Source organism: Pristiophorus japonicus, chromosome 3 (assembly GCF_044704955.1).
Source record: "Pristiophorus japonicus isolate sPriJap1 chromosome 3, sPriJap1.hap1, whole genome shotgun sequence".
Taxonomy (NCBI): Eukaryota; Metazoa; Chordata; class Chondrichthyes; family Pristiophoridae; genus Pristiophorus; species Pristiophorus japonicus.
In genome coordinates this window covers 6,804,332-6,823,547 of record NC_091979.1, presented here as the reverse complement: position 1 = coordinate 6,823,547, position 19,216 = coordinate 6,804,332, and the positions used below count along the sequence as shown (strand labels likewise).

Below are 19,216 nucleotides of genomic sequence, written 5' to 3'. Positions count from 1 at the left end.
AGACAGGTTAGATGCAGGAAGAATGTTCCCAATGTTGGGGAAGTCCAGAACCAGGGGTCACAGTCTAAGGATAAGGGGTAAGCCATTTAGGACCGAGATGCGGAGGAACTTCTTCACCCAGAGAGTGGTGAACCTGTGGAATTCTCTACCACAGAAAGTTGTTGAGGCCAATTCACTAAATATATTCAAAAAGGAGTTAGATGAGGTCCTTACTGCTAGGGGGATCAAGGGGTATGGCGAGAAAGCAGGAATGGGGTACTGAAGTTGAATGTTCAGCCATGAACTCATTGAATGGCGGTGCAGGCTAGAAGGGCCGAATGGCCTACTCCTGCACCTATTTTCTATGTTTCTATGTTAACGACTTGGAAGAAGGGACCGAGTGTAACGTAGCCAAGTTTGCTGACGATACAAAGATGGGAGGAAAAGCAATGTGTGAGGACACAAAAAATCTGCAAAAGGACATAGACAGGCTAAGTGAGTGGGCAAAAATTTGGCAGATGGAGTATAATGTTGGAAAGTGTGAAGTCATGCACTTTGGCAGGAAAAAAATCAAAGAGCAAGTTATTATTTAAATGGAGAAAGATTGCAAAGTGCTGCAGTGCAGCGGGACCTGGGGGTACTTGTGCATGAAACACAAAAGGATAGTATGCAGGTACAGCAAGTGATCAGGAAGGCCAATAGAATCTTGGCCTTTATTGCAAAGGGGATGGAGTATAAAAGCAGGGAAGTCTTGCCACAGTTATACAGGGTATCGGTGAGGCCACACCAATACCCTGTTTGGTTTGGTTTGGTAAATCTGTGGAATTCGCTGCCTCCGAGAGCTGTGGAAGCTGGGACATTGAATAAATTTAAGACAAAGATAGACAGATTCTTAACCGATAAGGGGATAAGGGGTTATGGAGAGCGGGCAGGGAAGTGGACCTGAGTCCATGATCGGATCAGCCATGATCGTATTAAATGGCGGAACAGGCTCGAGGGGCCGTATGGCCTACTCCTGCTCATATTTCTTATGTTCTTATGTTCTCACGCCTGCCTGATCGAGCACTCCCTCTGGTGGCTGGTTATGGAGGTTTGGTTTCCATGTTTACAAAAGGATATACTTGCTTTGGAGGAAGTTCAGAGAAGGTTCATTGGGTTGATTCCGGAGATGAGGGGGTTGACTTATGAGGAAAGATTGAGTAGGTTGAGCCTCTACTCATTGGAATTCAGAAGAATGAGAGGTGATCTTATCGAAACGTATAAGATAATGAGTGGGCTTGACAAGGTGGATGCAGAGAGGATGTTTCCACTGATGGGGGAGACTAGAACTAGGGGGCATGATCTTAGAATAAGGGGCCGCCCATTTAAAACTGAGATGAGGAGAAATTTCTTCTCCCAGAGGGTTGTAAATCTGTGGAATTCGCTGCCTCAGAGAGCTGTGGAGGCTGGAACATTGAATAAATTTAAGACAGAAATAGACAGTTTCATAACCGATAAGGGAATAAGGGGTTATGGGGAGCGGGCGGGGAAGTGGACCTGAGTCCATGATTGGATCAGCCATGATCGTATTAAATGGCGGAACAGGCTCGAGGGACCGCATGGCCGACTCCTGCTCCTATTTCTTATGTTCTAATGTAGGCGCATGGCCCGCCCAGTCATAAGTTCGTACGGGATCAGTCCAGTTGTCCGATTTGGCGTTGCCCGAAGGCGCATTAGTATAGATGGGAGGACATCTACCCACCCCCCGCCCTCTTCCTGTAATGGCCTTGCCTATGGCTGTTTTTAACGTCCGATTCATTCGTTGTACCATTCCCAAGCTCTGAGGGTGGTAAGGGATGTGGAATCGATGCTGAACCCCTAACTATTGGCAGACTTTCTCCATGACCTTTCCCATGAAGTGTGTATCCTGATCAGAATCTATCTGAAGGGGAGCTCCCCCACCGGGGAATTATGATGATGATGATGTGGTCAATATAATCTGGGAAGACCAATAAGAGTGAAGTTGGCACATCAGCCACGAAGATCGTACGCGAAGATCTGGGCCACGCTACAGTCTCGGGTGGGGAATGCCTCCAACCATCGGGTGAATTGATCTATCACTACCAGACAATATGTCTTCCCTCGGCTTTGGGGCAATGGTCTCGTAAAGTCGATCTGTAAATTCTCCCACGGGCCTTTGGGTCGTGGCTGGTGTGCCATCTTGACCCTTATTGGTCTTCCAAGATTATGTTGACCACATCATCATCATCATCACAGGCAGTCCCTCGGAATCGAGGAAGACTTGCTTCCACTCTAAAAATGAGTCCTTCGGTGGCTGAACAGTCCGATACGAGAGCCACAGTCCCTGTCACAGGTGGGACAGACAGTGGTTGAGGGAAGGGGTGGGTGGGTGTGGTTTGCCGCTCGCTCCTTCCGCTGCCTGCGCTTGGTTTCTGCACGCTCTCGGTGACGAGACTCGAGGTGCTCAGCGCCCTCCCGGATGCACTTCCTCTACTTTGGATGGTCTTTGGCCAGGGACTCCCAGGTGACAGTGGGGATGTTGCACTTTATCAGGGAGGCTTTGAGGGCGTCCCTCACTATGCACCGTTGGCAATGCTTGGCGAGCTCTCTTCCTAGCCCGCTCCACCACCATTCCGTACTCAGTTGTCAATCATGCCATTGCGCCCTCCATGGTCGGGGCCAAGGTATATGTTCAGCAGTTCCCAATGAATGCAGTCAGGCGCTACCACTCGGAGGTCCGTGCTCCATATTCCATCCCCTCCTTTTACAGCTCCTTTCCTCGTCCATAATTCCTGTTCTTCTATACTCCTGTCCTCCTCTATCTTGCCTATGTTAATTTCCCCAGGTCCCATGGCGGCTTCTGCGATCATTGTAACTGATTCCATGCCTGCAGCTTCTTTGTCGGCCTCATCTGCTAATTCATCGCCTCTTTGCTGGCCATCTTCTACTCTCCTGTAGGCTTTTATCTTTATCACTGCTGCTTCAACGGGTTCCTGGGCAGCTTCTACTAATCGGCTAACAATATTCTCGTGTTTTATGTGTCCTCCTCCCGAGGTTACGTAGCCCCCCCTACTCCATGCTGTCATATAGTCGGCTAACAATATTCTCGTGTTTTATGTGTCCTCCTCCCGAGGTTACGTAGCCCCCCCTACTCCATGCTGTCATATAGTCAGTCATGTACTATTCTAAACACGCACTGGCTATCGGTATAAATATTAACCCTGTAACGTTTCCTCTGCCCACCTTTGGCTCGTTTCCGTGAATGAGGTTCCGAGTAGAGCGCTTGCTTTGGGAGTCTCGTGTCTGGCATGCGAACTATGTGGCCTGCCCAGCGGAGCTGGTCGAGTGTGGTCAGTGCTTCGATGCTGGGGATGTTGGCCTGGACGAGGACGCTAACGTTGGTGCGTCTGTCCTCCCAGGGGATTTGTAGGATCTTGCGGAGGCATCGTTGGTGGTATTTCTCCAGCGACTTGAGGTGTCTACTGTACTGTATACCCTCAAAGCCTCCCTAATAAAGTGCAACATCCCCACCGACACCTGGGAGTCCCTGGCCAAAGACCGCCCTAAGTGGAGGAAGAGCATCCGGGAGGGCGCTGAGCACCTCGAGTCTCGTCGCCGAGAGCATGCAGAAACCAAGCGCAGGCAGCGGAAGGAGTGTGCGGCAAACCCGTCCCACCCTCCCCTTCCCTCAACCACTGTCTGTCCCACCTGTGACAGAGACTGTGGCTCTCGTATTGGACTGTTCACCCACCTAAGGACTCATTAAGAGTGGAAGCAAGTCTCCCTTGATTCCGAGGGACTGCCTATGATGATGCTGAAATATTAACCCTTTTTCCCTTAGCTAATTTTAATGCCTCAGTGAAACCATACCAATTCTGCAACTTGTGCTAATAATGTGCCCTCCAATCCTCCTTTTTGCTACAGTTTTTCTGCCTTGATTAACTTCAGCCCAACCTATATGGAGTTCTCCATTTATAGACCTGCGTGATCCGTCTACATATAAGGTTCTCCATTGGTTCATCCAACATGTTTCCTTGTATGTCATCTAGTGTCAGTTGACATTCATGTGCCTCTCCCTGAGATTGTATCCCATCTGCCGGATTCACTTGGCCATCCCTCACTATCTGTACTCACCGGTCCTTGGGTATACCAGCTCTTCGGCTGTCTGAAATGGACCATAGTTTACCGGTATTCAATAACTCTACTGGGTCCGTGCAGCAGAGCAGGTCTCCAGTCGTCCTGGCTAACCCTTGCCACTGGACCAAGACCTATCTCTGTCAAGCTGGTGTGTAATGGTCACCACACGTTAAAAAAATCCACGCACAGGGATCTTCCACCATTCAGGATGTAGTTCGGGATCCGGAATATTAGGCCCTTCATTGAAACACCTGTGAACTCATCCCTTTTCGGCGTGGGAGCAAGTCATCCTCACTTCGAGAGACTGCCTATGATGATGATGATAGGGCATGTTGCGTGTGAAGCATGCAGAAACCAAGCGCAGTCAGCGGAAGGAGCGTGCGGCAAACCTGTCCCACCCTCCCCTTTCCCTCAACCACTGTCTGTCCCACCTGTGACAGAGACTGTGGTTCCCGTGTTGGACTGTTCAGCCACCTAAGGACTCATTTTAAGAATGGAATCAAGTCTTCCTCGATTCGGACTGCCTATGAATGAATGAATCCCTCTTTTTTTGCCAAAAACGCCACGTCACTTTGTCTGGGTTTTAAATCTGGTAGTATCTGTAGTGGTTTTAATTTGTCACCTGGGGAGAATGACACACAAGTAGTTTTGACCTGGTCTGCTATTGCTGGAAGAACTACTGCTGATCCCTGGGCTGGGACTGCGGGAACTCCTGGTATGAACTCTACCTTAATGGGGGGCCGCTGACAGGTGTTTCTCATAGGGGTGTGGTCCCACTCTCTCGTGGCCTTGGTTGTACTCAGCTGCCTTTCTGACCCCCCCTCCCCCCAGTCTATATCGTCATCCTTCTCGTGTTTCCTGACGGATGCTGTCGCCATCACACCTACTGTTAGTTTATCGCTATTTTGTCGCTTTTCAGTCAATAGTCTAGTCCATCTACTTAATTCATAATACGTGCAAGTGACCCAAATGAGGGCTTTCTCCTCCTTTTTTGTTTCTTTTCCAACTCCCACCATTTTATTTGTTCAGCGGGTGGGTCGTCTGGTTTCAAATTTTGTTTAATCATTATTTCAATTAGTTTTCGATTTTTGTCTGCTAGGTACCGTGTCAGGGACCCCTCTGGTCCCCACTCGAGTTTCTCACTTCCCATGGCTATTAGTTGTCAGCAGTACGTCCCTTACTTACTCCTCACGAGTGAGACCGTTACTTGCGACCTGTACCAATTATCAATCGCAACGTTACACAGATACACTGCTATATAACCGATTGCAATTGTTTCACCTGGGATCTTCCGCTGACTACGTGAAGTCTCGGCCAAACCTGCAGATTCGGATCTCTCAGGCAGCTGACACCAGACAGGTTTCTCCCCTTGTCCTAACTATGCGTGGTAATTGAAACTTACTCACGCCTTTGACATGGCTTCCATCTGCCAGTGTTCGCCGTCCGCTTGAGATCCTGCCGACTACGCCAATTGTAGTGGAGTATTTAAAATAAACACTCAATACCAGGCCTGGGTTCGAAGATTCAAGTCGTCTTTATTTGCACCGGTGGGGAGACCGCTTGCTCTCTGTCTGTAGCCAGGCCTCTCTGATGATACAAACATAGAAAATAGGTACAGGAGTAGGCCATTAGGCCTGCACCACCATTCAATATAATCATGGCTTATCATGCAACTTCAGTACCCCACTCCTACCTTCTCTCCATACCCCTTAATCCCTTTAGCTGTAAGGGCCACATCTAACTCCCTTTTGAATATATCTAACGAACTGGCTTCAACAACTTTCTGTGGTAGAGAATTCCACAGGTTCACAATTCTCTGGGTGAAGAAGTTTCTCCTCATCTCGGTCCTAAATGGCTTACTTCTTATCCTTAGACTGTGATCCCTGGTTCTGGACTTCCCCAACATTGGTAACATTCTTCCTGTATCTAACCTGTTCAATCCCGTCAGAATTTTATATGTTTCTTTGAGATCCCCTCTCATTCTTCTAAATTCCAGTGAATATAAGCCTAGTCGATCCAGTCTTTCTTCATATGTCAGTCCTGCCATCTCGGGAATCAATCTGGTGAACCTTCGCTGCACTCCCTCAATAGCAAGAATGTCCTTCCTCAGATTAGGAGACCAAAACTGAACACAATATTCCAGGTGAGGCCTCACCAAGGCCCTGTACAGCTGCAGTAAGACATCCCTGCACGTATACTCACATCCCCTCACTATAAAGGCCAGCATGCCATTTGCTTTCTTTACTGCCTGCTGTACCTGCATGTCTACCTTCAATGATTGATCTAACATGACACCCAAGTCTCGTTGCACCTCCACTTTTCCTAATCTGTCACCATTCAGATAACAATCTGCCTTCCTGTTTTTGCCACCAAAGTGGATAACCTCACACTTATTCACATTATACTGCATCTGCCATGCATTTGTCCATTCATCTAACCTGTCCAAGTCACCCTGCAGCCTCCGAGCATCCTCCTCGAAGCTCGCACTGCCACCCAGCTTAGTGTCATCTGCAAACTTGGAGGTATTACATTCAATTTCTTCGTTTAAATCATTAATGTATATTGTAAATAGCTGGGGTCCCAGCACTGAACCCTGCGGCACCCCACTAGTCACAGCCTGCCATTCTGAAAAGGACCCGTTTATTCCCACTCTTTGCTTCCTGTCAGTCAACCAGTTCTCTATCCACGTCAATACATTACCCCCAATACCATGTGCCTTAATTTTGCACATTAATCTCTTGTGTGGGATCTTGTCAAAAGCCTTTAGAAAGTCCAAATACACCACATCCACTGGTTCTCCCTTGTCCACTCTACTAGTTACATCATCAAAAAATTCCATAAGATTTGTCAAGCATGATTTCCCTTTCACAAATCCATGCTGACTTGGACCGATCCTGTCACTGCTTTCCAAATTACATCTTTAATAATTGATTCTAACATTTTCTCCACTACTGATGTCAGGCTAACCGGTCTATAATTCCCTGTTTTCTCTCCCTCCTTTTTTAAAAAGTGGGGTTACATTAACTACCCTGCAATCCATCGGAACTGAACCAGAGTCTATAGAATGTTGGAAAATGATCACCAATGCATCCACTATTTCTAGGGCCACTTCCTTAAGTACTCTGGGATGCAGACTATCAGGCCGTAGGGATTTATTGGCCTTCAGTCCCTTCAATTTCCCGCACACCATTTCCTGACTAATAAGAATTTCCCTCAGTTCCCCCTTCTCGCTAGACCCTCAGTCCCCTAGTAGTTTCGGGAGGTTATTTGTGTCTTCCTTAGTGAAGACAGAACCAAAGTATTTGTTCAATTGGTCTGCCATTTCCTTGTTCCCCATTATGAATTCCCCGATCCTGACTGCAAGGGACCTACATTTGTTTTCACTAATCTTTTTCTCTTCACATATCTATAGAAGCTTTTGCAGTCAGTTTTTATGTTCCCTGCAAGCTTCCTCTCATACTCTATTTTCCCCCTCCTAATGAAACCTTTTGTCCTCCTCTGCTGAATTCTAAATTTCTCCCAATCCTCAGGTTTGCTGCTTTTTCTGGCCAATTTATATGCCTCTTAGATTTAACACTTTCCCTAATTTCCCTTGTTAGGCACGGTTGATCCACCTTCCCTGTTGTATTTTTACTCCAGACAGGGATGTACAATTGTTGTAGTTCATCCATGTGATCTTTAAATGTCTGCCATTGCCTATCCACCGTCAACCTGAGAATGTGTAAAAGGGTTGCGAAAGTGGTAGATGGCTAGAGAAGGTGGCAAAAGGATGGAGATAGGGAATCATGGGAAAATAGCTAAAGAAATGGTCAAGATGCAGACAACTGCAGAATCAACAGAAAAAAAAGGGGTTACCAAGAGTTGAGGTTGAGGTTAGACACGGGTCATGAGAAAGCCCAAGGCAGCACAAAGAAAGAAAGTAATAGCTTCTACTGATAAGGAGGAAGAGAAACTAATTGGGTTCTTTACTGATAAGGGAAGACAGTGTAGCAAAGCTATAACTAACCTACCTGACACCAGCCCTAATTGGGAGACTTTCTTGCCTGCCATTGGACGTACTCGGGAGGGAGGCAGAAAGGGATTGGATAGACCAAGTGCTAATCAAATGTGTTCTGTTTTGAAAATGTATATCTACTGTGCTTTTTGCGCTGAAAAGGGACTTGTCCAGGGGAAGGTAAACAGGCTCTGATTGAGAGTGTTCCTTTGTCTTGACAAATCCCGGCCGGAGAATCTTCAATAAAGGTCTTTTACAGAAAAGGCAACAAGGTGTTCGTGTGTCAGTGTATTCGCTGAAACAGATTGAGGGAAAAAGAATCCGTATCAACAAACCCTTCAAGTATCATTCGCCAGCATTTTCTAGCCAATTCACGTCTCATACTGTCGAAGTTATCTTTCTTTAAGTTCAGGACCCTAGTCTCTGACTTAACTGTGTCACTCTCCAACGTAATGAAGAATTCTACCATATTATGGTCACTCTTCCCCAAGGGCACGACCAGATTGCTAATTAGTCCTTTCTCGTTACACAACACCCAGTCTAGGACGGCCAGCTCTCGAATTGGTTCCTTGACATATTGGTCTAGAAAACCATCCCTAATACACTCCAGGAAATCCTCCTCCACCGCATTGCTACCAGTTTGGTTAGCCCAATAAATATGTAGATTAAAGTCATCCATGATAACTGCTGTACCCTTATTGCACGCGTCCTTAATTTCCTGTTTGATGCTGTCCCCAACCTCACTACTACTGTTTGGTGGTCTGTACACAACTCCCACTAGCGTTTTCTGCCCTTTGGTATTCCGCAGCTCCACCCATACCGATTCCACATCATCCAAGCTAATGTGATCCTTACTATTGCGTTAATCTCCTCTTCAACCACCTCCTTTTCCTTTCTGTCTATCCTTCCTGAATATTGAATATCCCTGGATGTTGAGTTCCCAGCCTTGGTCACCCCGGAGCCATGTCTCCGTAATCCCAATTACATCATATCCATTAACAGCTATCTGCGCAGTTAATTCATCCACCTTATTACGAATGCTCCTTGCGTTGAGACCCGGAGCCTACAGGCTTGTTTTTTTAACAGTCTTTGTCCTTTTAGAATTATGTTGTAATGTGGCCCTTTTTGATTTTTGCCATTGATTTCTCTGCCCTCCACTCTTCCTTTTCTCCTTCCTACCTTTTGCTTCTGCTGCTTTTTTCCTTCCCTCTGTCTCCCTGCATAGATTCCCATTCCCCTGCCATATTAGTTTAACCCCTCCCCAACAGCACGAGCAAACACTCCCCATAGGACATTGGTTCCGGTCCTGCCCAGGTGCAGACCATCCGGTTTGTACTCGTCCCACCTCCCCCAGAGTCGGTTCCAATGTCCCATGAATTTGAATCATAGAAACATAGAAAATAGATGCAGCAGCAGGCCATTCAGCCCTTCGAGCCTGCACCACCATTCAATAAGATCATGGCTGATCATTCCCTCAGTACCTCTTGCCTGCTTTCTCTCCATACCCCTTGATCCCTTTAGCCGTAAGGGCCACATCTAACTCCCTCTTGAATATATCCAGTGAACTGGCCTCAACAACTCTCTTCGCGATAGGGAATTCCACAGGTTAACAATTCTCTGAGTAAAAAAGTTTCTCGTCATCTCGGTCCTAAATGGCCTACCCCTTATCCTAAGACTGTGTGCCCTGGTTCTGGACTTCCCCAACATCGGGAACATTCTTCCCGCATCTAACCTGTCCAGTCCCGTCAGAATCTTATATGTTTCTATGAGATCCCCTCTCATCCTTTTAAACTCCAGTGTATAAAGGCCCAGTTGATCCAGTCTCTCCTCATATGAAAGTCCTGCCAACCCGGGAATCAGACTGGTGAACCTTCGCTGCACTCCCTCAATAGCAAGAACATTCTTCCTCAGATTAGGAGACCAAAACTGAACACAATATTCCAGGTGAGGCCTCACCAAGGCCCTGTACACCTGCAGTAAGACCTCCCTGCTCCTATACTCAAATCCCCTAGCTATGAAGGCCAACATACCATTTGCCTTCTTCACCGCCTGCTGTACCTGCATACCCACTTTCAGATGAATCATGACACCCAGGTCTCGTTGCACCTCCCCTTTTCCTAATCTGCTGCCATTCAGATAATATTCTGCCTTCGTGTTTTTGTCCCCAAAGTGGATAACCTCACATTTATCCACATTATACTGCATCTGCCATGTATTTGCCCACTCACCTAATCTATCCAAGTCACCCTGCAGCCTCTTGGCGTCCTCCTCGCAGCTCACAACACCACCCAGTTTAGTGTCATGTGCAAACTTGGAGATATTACATTCAATTCCTTCATCTAAATCATTAATATATATTGTAAATAGCTGAGGTCCCAGCACTGAGCCCTGCGGCACTCCACTAGTCACTGCCTGCCATTCTGAAAAGGACCCGTTTATCTCCACTCTCTGCTTCCTGTCTGCCAACCAGTTCTCTATCCACGTCAGTACATTACCCCCAATACCATGTGCTTTAATTTTGCACACCAATCTCTTGTGTGGGACCTTGTCAAAAGCCTTTTGAAAGTCCAAGTCCACCACATCCACTGGTTCTCCCTTGTCCACTCTACTAGTTACATCCTCAAAAAATTCCAGAAGATTTGTCAAGCATGATTTCCCTTTCATAAATCCATGCTGACTTGGACCAATCCTGTCACTGCTTTCCAAATGTGCTGCTATTTCATCTTTAATAATTGATTCCAACATTTTCCCACTACTGATGTCAGGCTAACCGGTCTATAATTACCCGTTTTCTCTCTCCCTCCTTTTTTAAACAGTGGTGTTACATTAGCTACCCTCCAGTCCATACGAACTGATCCAGAGTCGGTAGACTGTTGGAAAATGATCACCAATGCATCCACTATTTTTATGGCCACTTCCTTAAGTACTCTGGGATGCAGACTATCAGGCCCCGGGGATTTATCGGCCTTCAATCCCATTAATTTCCCTAACACAATTTTCCGCTTTATAAGGATATCCTTCACTTCTTCCTTCTCACTAGACCCTCGGTCCCCTAGTATTTCCAGAAGGTTATTTGTGTTTTCCTTCGTGAAAACAGAACCAAAGTATTTGTTTAGCTGGTCTGCCATTTCTTTGTTCCCCATTATTAATTCACCTGATTCTGACTGCAAGGGACCTACGTTTGTCTTCACTAATCTTTTTCCCTTCACATATCTATAGAAGCTTTTGCAGTCAGTTTTTATGTTCCCAGCAAGCTTCCTCTCATACTCTATTTCCCCCCTCCTAATTAAACCCTTTGTCCTCCTCTGCTGTTTAACGAAATTCTCCCAGTCCTCAGGTTTGCTGCTTTTTATGGCCAATTTATCTGCCTCGTCCTTGGAATTAACACTCTCCTTAATTTCCCTTGTTAGCCACAGTTGAGCCACCTTCCCCGTTTTATTTTTACTCCAGACAGGTTTGTACAATTGTTGAAGTTCATCCATGTGATCTTTAAATGTTTGCCATTGCCTATCCACCCTTAAATAGTAGTAGTGAGGTTGGGGACAGCATCAAACAAGAAATAAGTGATGTGTGCAATAAAGGTACAGCAGTTATCATGGGCGACTTTAATCTACATATTGATTGGGCTAACCAAACTGGTAGCAATGCGGTGGAGGAGGATTTCCTGGAGTGTATTAGGGATGGTTTTCTAGACCAATATGTCGAGGAACCAACTAGAGAGCTGGCCATCCTAGACTGGGTGATGTGTAATGAGAAAGGACTAATTAGCAATCTTGTTGTGCGAGGCCCCTTGGGGAAGAGTGACCATAATATGGTAGAATTCTTTATTAAGATGGAGAGTGACACAGTTAATTCAGAGACTAGGGTCCTGAACTTAAGGAAAGGTAACTTCGATGGTATGAGATGTGAATTGGCTAGATTAGACTGGCGAATGATACTTAAAGGGTTGACAGTGGATAGGCAATGGCAAACATTTAAAGATCACATGGATGAACTTCAACAATTGTACATGCCTGTCTGGAGTAAAAATAAAACGGGGAAGGTGGCTCAACCATGGTTAACAAGAGAAATTAAGGATCGTGTTAAATCCAAGGAAGAGGCATATAAATTAGCCAGAAATAGCAGCAAACCTGAGGACTGGGAGAAATTTAGAATACAGCAGAGGAGGACAAAGGGTTTAATTAGGAGGGGGAAAATAGAGTACGAGAGGAAACTTGCCGGAAGCATAAAAACTGACTGCAAAAGCTTCTATCGATATGTGAAGAAAAAAAGATTAGTGAAAACAAACGTCGGTCCCTTGCAGTCAGATTCAGGTGAATTTATAATGAGGAACAAAGAAATGGCAGACCAGTTAAACAAATACTTTGGTGGGGAAAATGTTGGAATCAGTCATTAAGGATAAAATAGCAGCACATTTGGAAAGCAGTGACAGGATCGGTCCAATTCAGCATGGATTTATGAAGGGGAAATCATGCTTGACAAATCTTCTGGAATTTTTTGAGGATGTAACTAGTAGAGTGGACAAGGGAGAAGCAGTAGATGTGGTGGACTTGGACTTTCAAAAGGCTTTTGACAAGGTCCCACACGAGATTGGTGTGCAAAATTAAAGCACATCGTATTGGTGGTAATGTACTGACGTGGATAGAGAACTGGTTGGCAGACAGGAAGCAGAGAGTCGAGATTAACGGGTCCTTTTCAGAATGGTAGGCCATGACTAGTGGAGTGCTGCAGGGCTCAGTGCTGAGATGCCATGATAACTGCTGTACCTTTATTGCATGCATCCCTAATTTCTTCTTTGATGATGTCCCCATCCTCATTACTAATGTTTGGTGGTCTGTACATAACTCCCATTAGCGTTTTCTGCCCTTTGGTATTCCGTAGCTCCATCCATACAGATTCCATATCATCCAAGCTAATGTCCCTCCTTACTATTGCATTAATTTCCTCTTTAACCAGCAACGCCACCCCACCTCCTTTTCTTTTCTGTCTATCCTTCCTTTCTGTCAATCCTTCCTAAATGAATCCCTCCCTCTTGCACCACTCCTCAAGCCACGTATTCATCTGAGCTATCCTGCAATTCCTACTCTTGACTAGCACGTGGCACTGGTAGCAATCCCGAGATTGCTACCTTTGAGGTCCTGCTTTTTAATTTACCTCCTAGCTCCCTAAATTCAGCTTGTAGGACCTCATCCTGTTTTTTTACCTGTATCGTTGGTACCTATATGCACCACGACAACTGGCTGTTCACCCTCCCCCTCCAAAATGTCCTGCAGCCGCTCAGAGACATCCTTGACACTTCCACCAGGGAGGCAACATCCTGGAGTCTCGGCTGAGGCCGCAGAAATGCCTATCTATCCCCCTTACAATAGAATCCCCTGTCATTCTAGCTCTCCCACTTTTTTTCCTGCCCTCCTGTGCAGCAGAGCCACCCCTGCTGCCATGAACTTGGCTGCTGCTGCCTTCCCCTGATGAGCCATCTTCCCCAACAGTACCCAAAGTGTTTTGGAGGGAGATGACCGCAGGGTCCGCTGCACTACCTTCCTTCCACTGCTCTGGCTGTTCCGCGCAATCTTTTATACACGTAATGATGCACGTCAGTCCCGTGCATGGTCCCCCTCTGCCCTTTCATTGGCCCAAAGCCCGCGTGCACAGTTGCTGATTGACTAATTCCCTTTTGCGTCACACAATCATTGGCCTATGTCTCATGCCAGATGGAGTTTCTCCAACGTGTTACTTCTGATCCCGTGCTCTGTTTCACTGCCTCTCTGGGCCTCCTGTGGTTCAACAGGTTGGCTATTTGTGATTGTTCTCAAGTTACACAGCTTGCAACAGTTGATCATTCTGACATGTTAATCTTAGCGTTAACTCTTCTGCCCGTAAAGCAACTTTGAACGCTGACCACTGCTAAAGCCTATTTAGCTTTTTTTAGTCCCGAGATCCATTCTTAACCCTTTAATTATAGCACAGCTCGAGAGCCCCACTTCAGTGTGTGACTGCGTGTGTAAATCAGTGAGTGTGTAAATCAGCGAGTGGGTGTAACTGCGTTTCAATCAGTGAGTGTGTGTAATTGCATCTTTAACATGTGTCCACCATGTGTGTGAATATGTCATCCTGAAAGTCTCTCTCTCTCTCTCTCTCTGACCCTTGGTCTCTCTCTCTCTCACTCTCTCTCTCTCTCTCTCTGACCCTTTGTGTCTCTCCCTCTCTCTCTCTCTCTCTGTCTCTCTCTCTGTCTCTCTCTCTCTCTCTCTCTGACCCTTGGTGTCTCTCTCTCTCTCTCTCTCTCTCTCTCTCTGACCCTTGGTGTCTCTCTCTCTCTCTCTCTCTCTCTCTCTCTCTCTCTCTGACCCTTGGTGTGTGTGTCTCTCCCTCTCTCTCTCTGACCCTTGGTGTCTCTCTCTCTCTCTCTCTGACCCTTGGTGTGTGTGTCTCTCCCTCTCTCTCTCTGACCCTTGGTGTCTCTCTCTCTCACTCTCTCTCTGACCCTTGGTGTGTCTCTCTCTCTGACCCTTTGTCTATCTCTCTCTCTCTCTTGCTCTCTGACCCTTGGTCTATCTCTCTCTCTCGCTCTCTGACCCTTGGTGTCTCTCTCTCTCTCACCCTTGGTGTCTCTCTCTCTCTCTCTCTCACCCTTGGTGTCTCTCTCTCTCTCTCTGACCCTTGGTCTCTCCGTCTCTCTCTCTGACCCTTGGTCTCTCTCTCTCTCTCTCTCTCTCTCTCACCCTTGGTGTGTGTCTCTCTCCCTCTCTCTCTCTGACCCTTGGTGTCTCTCTCTCTCTCTCTCTCTCTCTGACCCTTGGTCTATCTCTCTCGCTCTCTGATCCTTGGTGTCTCTCTCTCTCTCTGACCCTTGGTGTCTCTCTCTCTCTCTCTCTCTCTGACCCTTGGTGTGTGTCTCGCTCTTCCTCTCTCCCTCTCTCTGACCCTTGATGTCTCTCTCTCTCTGACCCTTGGTGTCTCTCTTTCTCTCTCTCTGACCCTTGTTGTGTCTCTCTCTCTCTGATCCTTGGGGTGTCTCTATCTCTCTCTCTCTCTCTCTCTGAACCTTGGTGTCTCTCTCTATCTCTCTCTATCTCTCTCTCTCTCTCGCTCTCTGACCCTTGGTCTATCTCTCTCTCTCGCTCTCTGACCCTTGGTGTCTCTCTCTCTCTGACCCTTGGTGTCTCTCTCTCTCTCTCTCTCTCACCCTTGGTGTCTCTCTCTCTCTCTCTGACCCTTGGTCTCTCCGTCTCTCTCTCTGACCCTTGGTGTCTCTCTCTCTCTCTGACCCTTGGTCTCTCTCTCTCTCTCTCTCTCTCTCTCTCTCTCACCCTTGGTGTGTGTCTCTCTCCCTCTCTCTCTCTGACCCTTGGTGTCTCTCTCTCTCTCTCTCTCTCTCTGACCCTTGGTCTATCTCTCTCTCTCGCTCTCTGATCCTTGGTGTCTCTCTCTCTCTCTGACCCTTGGTGTCTCTCTCTCTCTCTCTCTCTGACCCTTGATGTGTGTCTCGCTCTTCCTCTCTCCCTCTCTCTCTCTGACCCTTGATGTCTCTCTCTCTCTGACCCTTGGTGTCTCTCTTTCTCTCTCTCTGACCCTTGTTGTATCTCTCTCTCTCTGATCCTTGGGGTGTCTCTATCTCTCTCTCTCTCTGAACCTTGGTGTCTCTCTCTATCTCTCTCTCTCTCTCTCTCTCTCTTTCTCTCTGACCCTTGGTGTCTCTCTCGCTCTCTCTCTCTCTCTCTGACTCTTGGTGTCTCTCTCTCTCTGATCCTTGGTGTCTCTCTCTCTCTCTCTCTCTCTCTGATCCTTGGTGTCTCTCTCTCTCTCTCTCTCTCTCTGACCCTTGGTGCCTCTCTCTCTCTCTCTCTCTGACCCTTGGTGTCTCTCTCTCTCTGACCCTTGGTGTCTCTCTCTATCTCTCTCTCTCTCTCTCTCTCTGACCCTTGTTGTGTGTCTCTCTCTCTGATCCTTGGTGTGTGTGTGTGTCTCTCTCTCTCTCTCTGACCCTTGGTGTCTCTTTCTCTCTCTCTCTCTCTCTCTGACCCTTGGTGTCTCTCTCGCTCTCTCTCTCTCTGACTCTTGGTGTCTCTCTCTCTCTCTCTCTCTCTGACCCTTGGTGTCTCTCTCTGATCCTTGGTGTCTCTCTCTCTCTCTGACCCTTGGTGTCTCTCTCTCTCTCTCTCTGACCCTTGGTCTCTCTCTCTCTCTGACCCTTGGTCTCTCTCTCTCTCTCTGACCCTTGGTGTCTGTCTCTCTCTCTCTCTGATCCTTGGTGTCTCTCTCTCTCTCTCTCTCTGACCCTTGGTGTCTCTCTCTCTGACCCTTGGTCTCTCTCTCTCTCTCTGACTCTTGGTCTCTCTCTCTCTCTCTTGCTCTCTGACCCTTGGTGTGTGTCTCTCTCTCTCTGACCCTTGGTGTCTCTCTCTCTCTCTCTCTCTCTCTCTCTGACCCTTGGTCTCTCTCTCTCTCTCTGTCTGACCCTTGGTGTCTCTCTCTCTCTCTCTCTCTCTGACCCTTGGTGTCTGTCTCTCTCTGACCCTTGGTCTCTCTCTCTGACCCTTGGTGTGTGTCTCTTCCTCTCTCTCCCTCTCTCCCTCTCTCTCTCTGACCCTTGGTGTCTCTCTCTCTCTCTCTCTCTGACCCTTGGTCTCTCTCTCTCTCTCTCTCTCTGACCCTTGGTCTCTCTCTCTCTCTCTCTCCCTGACCCTTGGTGTCTCTCTCTCTCTGACTCTTGGTCTCTCTCTCTGACCCTTGGTGTGTGTCTCTCTCTCTCTCTCTGATCCTTGGTGTCTCTCTCTCTGACCCTTGGTGTCTCTTGCTCTCTCTCTCTCTCTCTGACCCTAAGTCTCTCTCTCTCTGTCTGACCCTTGGTGTCTCTCTCTCTCTCTGTCTGACCCTTGGTGTCTCTCTCTCTCTCTTTCTCTCTCTGACCCTTGGTCTCTCTCTCTCTCTCTCTCTCTCTCTCTGACCCTTGGTGTCTCTCTCTCTCTCTCTCTCTGACCCTTGGTCTCTCTCTCTGACCCTTGGTGTGTGTCTCTTCCTCTCTCTCCCTCTCTCTCTCTGACCCTTGGTGTCTCTCTCTCTCTCTGACCCTTGGTCTCTCTCTCTCTCTCTCTCTCTCTCTCTGACCCTTGGTCTCTCTCTCTCTCTCTCTCCCTGACCCTTGGTGTCTCTCTCTCTGACTCTTGGTCTCTCTCTCTCTCTGACCCTTGGTGTGTGTCTCTTCCTCTCTCTCCCTCTCTCCCTCTCTCTCTCTGACCCTTGGTGTCTCTCTCTCTCTCTCTCTCTGACCCTTGGTCTCTCTCTCTCTCTCTCTCTCTGACCCTTGGTCTCTCTCTCTCTCTCTCTCCCTGACCCTTGGTGTCTCTCTCTCTCTGACTCTTGGTCTCTCTCTCTGACCCTTGGTGTGTGTCTCTCTCTCTCTCTCTGATCCTTGGTGTCTCTCTCTCTGACCCTTGGTGTCTCTTGCTCTCTCTCTCTCTCTCTGACCCTAAGTCTCTCTCTCTCTGTCTGACCCTTGGTGTCTCTCTCTCTCTCTGTCTGACCCTTGGTGTCTCTCTCTCTCTCTTTCTCTCTCTGACCCTTGGTCTCTCTCTCTCTCTCTCTCTCTCTCTCTGACCCTTGGTGTCTCTCTCTCTCTCTCTCTCTGACCCTTGGTCTCTCTCTCTGACCCTTGGTGTGTGTCTCTTCCTCTCTCTCCCTCTCTCTCTCTGACCCTTGGTGTCTCTCTCTCTCTCTGACCCTTGGTCTCTCTCTCTCTCTCTCTCTCTCTCTCTGACCCTTGGTCTCTCTCTCTCTCTCTCTCCCTGACCCTTGGTGTCTCTCTCTCTGACTCTTGGTCTCTCTCTCTCTCTGACCCTTGGTGTCTCTCTCTTCCTCTCTCTCCCTCTCGCCCTCTCTCTCTCTGACCCTTGGTGTCTCTCTCTCTCTCTGACCCTTGGTCTCTCTCTCTCTCTCTCTCTCTCTCTGACCCTTGGTCTCTCTCTCTCTCTCTCTCTCCCTGACCCTTGGTGTCTCTCTCTCTGACTCTTGGTCTCTCTCTCTCTCTGACCCTTGGTGTCTCTCTCTTCCTCTCTCTCCCTCTCGCCCTCTCTCTCTCTGACCCTTGGTGTCTCTCTCTCTCTCTCTCTCTCTCTCTCTCTCTGACCCTTGGTGTCTCTCTCTCTCTCTCTCTCTCTGACCCTTGGTGTCTCTCTCTCTCTCTCTCTCTCTCTCTCTGACCCTTGGTGTCTCTCTCTCTCTGACTCTTGGTCTCTCTCTCTCTCTCTCTTGCTCTCTGACCCTTGGTGTGTGTCTCTCTCTCTCTGACCCTTGGTGTGTGTCTCTCTCTCTCTCTCTCTGACCCTTGGTGTCTCTCTCTCTCTCTCTCTCTCTCTCTCTCTGACCCTTGGTGTCTCTCTCTCTGACTCTTGGTCTCTCTCTCTCTCTCTTGCTCTCTGACCCTTGGTGTGTGTCTCTCTCTCTCTGACCCTTGGTGTGTGTCTCTCTCTCTCTCTCTCTGACCCTTGGTGTCTCTCTCTCTCTCTCTCTCTCTCTCTCTGACCCTTGGTGAATGTCTCTCTCTCTCTCTGACCCTTGGTGTGTGTCTCTCTCTCTCTGACCCTTGTTGTGTGTCTCTCTCTCTGACCCTTGGTGTGTGTGTCTCTCTCTCTCTCTCTCTCTGACCCTTGGTGTCTCTCTCTCTCTCTCTCTCTCTCTCTGTCTGACCCTTGGTGTCTGTCTGTCTCTCTCTGACCCTCGGTGTATCTGTACCTCCTCTCCTGTCCTCGGGTAATGTTCTAACAATGTGTTTATTGCCATTCGTGGTGTCCCGTTGCTTTGACCGAGACTGCGAGCAGTGTGCCCCTTGCTCCATGTTGAGGAGACCGTATGGTGCTTCAGCCAAAGGCGAGGGGATACTGCTCTGAGTGATCAGGAGCCATTTTCATCCACATGCAGGCATTGGGCTCAGTCCTGTAGTTAAGAACATAGGCCCCAAGTTTCCACATGACTTGCGCCTGATATTTAGGAGCAACTGGTGGAGAACGGACTATCTTAGAAATCGCAATTCTCCACATTTTTTTTTCTGCAGTTCTAGTCAGGTAGAACAGTTCTACTTTGGAACAGAATTTTTTTCTTCAAAAGGGG

At 47.8% G+C, this 19,216-nt stretch overlaps 1 protein-coding gene across 2 annotated transcripts in view; it reads left to right on the top strand.

The window, feature by feature from the left end:
• bcs1l (BC1 (ubiquinol-cytochrome c reductase) synthesis-like) overlaps positions 1-19,216 on the top strand; it is a 69,402-nt gene that overhangs the window by 9,822 nt on the left and 40,364 nt on the right. The gene's annotated exons all lie outside the window — the stretch shown is intronic.